Genomic DNA, 6271 nt, shown 5'->3' on the forward strand with positions numbered 1-6271 from the left:
ATGATGATGAAAACTATGGAAACCACAGTGATGACCATGCATGCCGATTTTGAAGATCCCCTGTATGAAAGAAATGAAAACATGCAAGCACCACCTCCGGAATATGCCTGCTTGAAGCAAGCCAACGAGGGAAAGTCCAGGATCTGACTTCCTCCTGTGCAAAGTCCGTTAGGAGGGGGTCCATCTACTAGAGATGGGTCGTCTCGTATATACGGTGAAGATTAGTTAGCTAGGTTCCAGCATTGTTGAGATAGGTAGGCCGGGAGGACAGATCGATAGGTTCGACGAGATTAGGATTTTGATTTTGCATATCTCCAAAGGAGGGACTGTTAAGGGGAGAATATATGGCATATGAATATATACAAGAATCAAAACTGTACCACTATATAGACGCTTTGCTGAATATTAGGATCATGTCGCTTTAAGATACTTCTGATTCTCTGCTGAATTATTTCTGTGTATGACCCACCTAGGCTTCATGTAAAACCGTAATACTGGGTGGACTAGGGTGGATCGGGCTAAAGAACAATACTTATGTACACGGTGATTATGTAGCATATGAGAACAGTAAACAGTAACTCAGAAACGTACATAGTGATATGTAGCGACATGGGAACAGTAAATAGTGGCTTAGAAATGTACCCATGATGTAATAACACAAACTCTGTATAAAAGCTGTTCATTTTTGGATTAAAGACAGAGAAGAATCATATTGACATGATACACCTTGTCTTGTGTATTCTTTTCTCCATGCACGTAAAATCTCTACCAAAGATCCAATTTGGCCACAGACAATTAAGACGGGCCACACTATAGTGTGGCAGAATCCATAGGAATCAACAATAGTACTCCGATCCACTTCTTTTGGGTTTTATTATCCGGATGTGTTTCCCATCCACCGCTCCCAAACAGTTGGGGAAATTGCAGACTGTCCAGAATTTTTCAGCGATTGCCATCCACTTTTCCACGGTGGGCAGGGGCATAAATTCTGGACAGAGAACGTCCCACAAAGCCCGGCAGGTGTCCGCAGCTATTCCCAACAAGGTTGATATTCTAAGCCGGTACTGGAAGTGGAGTGAAGAAAGGGTCTCTCCAGTAGCCAGGAATCTGCCAAACAGAGAAAGAACAAAAATTAATATTTATGTCTAGGGTTTTGTAAAACACTGAAATGAAAAAATGTTAGTACATGGCATAACAATAATTCTGCAGGGTTTTGTTTACTAAATGGCAGAACAATAATTCTGCGGTCTTTGGAATAGTACATGGCAGAACGAAGAAAATTATGCAGGCATTGGTTTGTAAATATTACGTACCGTAATGTGACCAGGAGCCATTCCTCAGGAGGAATCACACGACGAAGCTGTGTGTCCTGTCTCCGGAAGGCTCCTTGAACATGAGCGAGGAAATCCCTGAAGCTTTCTTGGGACATCCGGGTATAGTCACTAAACTTCTCTGGGTTTCCCTGGAGCTCGCTGTAGAGGGTGTGGTACGCTCCACGGCTCTCCCAGAGTTCAATAATCGGATGTATCCACCAACGACATCGCTGCTGTCTTCACTGTCTCTCTCCCTTTGTTGATGGCAAGCAAATGCAAAAGCCTGAGCCTGCGCGATGTGCAAATCCAAGTCAAAGTGAAAACTCTTCCAACGCAGATCCATGTTCACAAAGGAAAAAGCAACCAAATCTGAAGAATTCAGCTGTAACAGGGTATATATATGAAGAATTCCCATGACACACGCCCACTGGTGTCTCCTTGGTGGAGTCTGTTTCAAGAATTTTCCAAGGATTTTCCTCCTGTGAAATGGGATACCTTGAGAACGCATGCGCATAAAAAACGCAAACGCTTGCAAAAGCACATGAAAACGCATACAAGCGCTGCGTTGTTTGTTGTCATGCGCACGCTGATGCGTCAAAAAATCGCTGCATTTACATGAGCTTGCAAGCGTTTTTTGCTTGCGTTTCAAGTGCGCACGAAACTGTGAAACTAGCCTAACTGTGCTCTCCTAGGCCCTCTGCTGCTGGCGAGCAGACCCAAGTAAAGTAGTGGCAGAGGGCTGGGAGAGAGGAAAACCAGATGGACCAGCTGCCTGTTCCCCATCCTGTAAGCCTGCCTGGTTGCTCCATCGCTGGTGGATGATTGGGATTGGGCTTATTCATTGGCTGGTCGATGAGAGGCCACTCCAACAGAGGACGATCCAGGTTGTGTGGTGCTGCTCCAGGTTCTGTGTGGAAAATAAATAAAAAACATTAGCAGAAAAAAAGTTTAAATAGTAAGACAGCACTAAAGATACTCACGTTCGCTGAGCAACTGCAGGCCTCACAAACAAATGCTGACAATGGTAGTTATATTTTCAGATTGTTGGAGCAGAACCACTTTGAACCCAAATCTCCTCTCTCATGGCTTTATTGAAGCAATCCTTCATTGAACGCCAATGGACTTTTATTCTCTTCACTGTGAAGCGGCAAAAAAGGATCAAATTAACTGTAAAACAATGCAACTACATTAACAGTTTAACTGCCGCATCAGACCACATTGCAATACTTACAAAATTCCTTTCTGGCATGTGGCGTGACACGGTCCCAATCAGCCAGCAGCGATCTTGCCACTTCTTCCCAGAGTCATTGAATCACTGCTGAGTCAGAATGATTACGATCACGGGGGTCCCACAACGCTGCTCACTCTTGCACTGATTGAATTAGTTGGTCATTATCAATGTCTGGTTTGCTTTCCTCACGTTGTGGAACCTATAGATGAAGTAAAAAAAAAATTGTAAGTAAATCTGAAAACAAATTCAATTACAACTCTGAAAATCAAAAGACTACTTACACCCCGCCTTCCTCCTCAGAAACTTGAGGCTGACGACCCTGGGAAGATTTATTTACACTAGACTGCTCCTGCTGTTCCGCACTGGAAGGTACCTGTAAAGAAAATACATGATTTACCACATGTATAATTTTGCCAGTCAATACATACCAATCAGTATATCAAATGTGATTACATAATCGGTGTCATGTCCACTCTCAGAAGCTTCACTGGAGGACATGTTGGAATAGCAGGCCACAGTCAAGTGAAACACTAGAGAAAAGAACAGAGAAAAAAAATAAACTTGTTAAGAGCCAAACACAATGAAGCAAAATAATAAGAAAAACACATTGGACATCAATACTTACATTACAGGCAGTAGTCCAACAGTACAGCAGTCAGGCAGCACAGAACAGGGACAGCAGCACAGTACCAGGACAGACGGCAGCACAGCACCAGGACAGCGACACCAGGATGGCAGCACCAGGAAGGCAACACCAGGAAGGCAACATCAGGACGGCAGCACCAGGAAGGCAGCACCAGGATGGCAGCACCAGGATGACAGCACAAGGAAGGCAGCACCAGGATGGCAGTCTGGGGCCGGAGCAGCAAACAGTCTACAAGGAACAGAAAAAAAAATTAGTACAGAGTATAGATTGTAAAGACAGACAGACATTTTCAAAGCTTCTATACTTACATCCAAAGTCTTGTGCTTGCATCCAGAGTCTTGAGAGTAATGAACTTGCTGAGTCCTCACCCCCTTTTATACCGATTTGTTTTTGGAGTGGCTGAAACCAGTTCCTGGGCAAGTTCAGACTGTTACAGTACTGCAGCACAGGACTAGGGAAGGAGGGGGGAAGCTGACCCTGCACTGTGATTAGGCTGATACCCTACGATGGAGTGGGCAACCTATTCCTTGCAAATAGACCCACCGACGATCCTAGGTTAATCTCAAGCGAAGACCTACAGATAGGGGGAAGGGGTACCTGAAAGATCTAAGGACTGGATACAAAAATGGATCACCTCCTAATAGAAAACAAAGAGAAGGCTGCAGAAAGAAACTGAAAATCGAAACTAAGACTTGCAGAATCTAATTAAACACACAGAAGGCAAAGCAAAGCTCCAAGCCAGAACTCAAGCGGATTAACAATGTTGTCCAGCAAGGAATGGGAGACAGATGCAGGTTAATAAAAGGTGATACCATCACCTGACCCAAGACAAACCCAGCACCAAAGGAAAAAGACCAACTGGCAGAACACTACAAGAAAATGGCAGATAGTCACAAACTGAACAGATTCTAACACAGACTGAAGTACGCAGGAGTATCGAACACGTGCGTACGCATGTCCTTGCATACCAATGCATTCCCATAGACAGTAATGGGTTGTTTTGATGCACTCAATCCACAATCCTCTGCAATCATCTGCATGAGCATGGATACACATAATTGACGCCTCAAAAAATGCAACATGCTGTGTTCACTGCACACCGCGAAATGACGCATGCGTACGCATGCAAACGCATGTCCCTGAGTACAACATGTTAAAGATATGTACGCCTGACGCATGTGGATCTATGCGGATCATGCGCTGCGCACAGATACACTAATGTTAAACCAGCCTTAGACAGTCTACATCTCTGTGGAAACCTAATGTGAATCCTCTCTTAAGGGCCTGTCACACTACGCGATATCGCTAGCAATATCGCTATAACGTCATTGGTTTTTGTAACATTATAGCGATATTGCTAACGATATCGCTATGTCTGATACTTACCTCCGACCGCTCCGCCGCTGGTTATCGCTGATCGCGCGAGAACGTTCTGCACCGCTTCTCGTCATCAGCTTGCTGCTGGGCATCCTGCTGTTGAGACGAGCGACGCATGGATGCGGGCGGGAGGACGTCAGGATCGCCTCGTCTGACAGGTAAGTAGCGACCCCCGACCCCTGCGATGTCGCTGGTGAGATCTGCCTGTGTGGCAGCTCATTAGAGACCACTTAGCGATGCACCAGCGATCCTGACCACGTCATATCGCTGGTCGGGATCGCTTGTGCATCGCTAAGTGTGACAGTACCTTTAGCCTAAAGTCTATATCTCTATGGAGGGGTAGATCTTGATACAATTAAAAACGCCTGAGGCTAAAGGCCCTTTTACATTTAGCGATGCACCAGCGATCCAACCAGCGATCCGACCCGGTCAGGATCGCTGGTGCATCGCTAAATGATCGCTAGTGAGCTTTCATACAGAAAGATCTCACAGCGATGCAGCAGCGACGCAGCGCACGATACTTACCATTCACACACAGCGATCCTGCGTCCTCCCGCCCGCGTCCAGCGTCGCTCGTCGTCACAGCAGGAAGTCTCAGCAGGAAGCGCCCGACGAGAAATGGAGCCGGACATTCTCGCGCGATCAGCGATGGACAGCGGGGGAGCCGGTCGCTGGTAAGTATCACACATAGCGATATCGCTAGCAATATCGCTATAACGTCACAAAACCAGTGACGTTTTAGCGATATTGCTAGCGATATCGCTTAGTGTAAAACCCCCTTAAGGGGCAGAGTGCTCAGTCAGAAGGCTAATACAAATATCAAAAAACTGACTGTCACATCCAAACACAAATCAGGTCTGGACAGATGCTTACCTAGAGTAGCCAACTCATATACAAGCAAACAAAAAGCAGCACTTTGGTTTAGCGCTATAGCATGCAAACATGAAATATGAAAATTGATTTGCATTACTGCACTAGAAATATGAAAAATTTAGAATGCTTAGCACATAAATTGGCCAATTCATGTGTACCTGGCAGCCAATTCATGAGTACCTGGTAATGTCATAATCAAATGATCTGATGATAGTCAGGTAAATATAAAAAACAGTAATCAACATATATATTTATATATATATATGTATATATACTATCTGAAGAGCCTGGCGCTGCCCGGGCATAGTAACTAACTGTGGTTACTTAGTTATAACAAATTATAATTATCCTCCATCCCATAGTCCCGTGCCCATATACCCATCATACATATCTACCATCCCATAGGCCCATGCCCATTTATCTATCATACATATCCTCCATCCCATAGTCGAGTGCCCATATACCCATCACACATCCTACATCCCAAAGTCCCATGCCCATATGCCCATTATACATATTCTCCATCCCATAGTCCCATGCCCATATACCCATCATACATATTCTCCATCTCATAGTCCCATGCCCATATACCCATCATACATATTCGCCATCCCATAGTCGAGTGCACATATACCCATCACACATCCTTCATCTCATAGTCCCATGCTCATATACCCATCATACATATCCTCCATCCCATAGTCCCATAGCCATCATACATATCCGCCATCCCATAGTCCCGTGCCCATATACCCGTCATACATATCCGCCATCCCATAGTCCCATGCCCATATACCCATCATACATATCCTCCATCCCATAGTCCCGTGC

The sequence above is a fragment of the Dendrobates tinctorius genome, unplaced genomic scaffold (assembly GCF_039654945.1).
Source record: "Dendrobates tinctorius isolate UK_male_01 unplaced genomic scaffold, ASM3965494v1 ptg000050l, whole genome shotgun sequence".
Classification (NCBI taxonomy): Eukaryota; Metazoa; Chordata; class Amphibia; order Anura; family Dendrobatidae; genus Dendrobates; species Dendrobates tinctorius.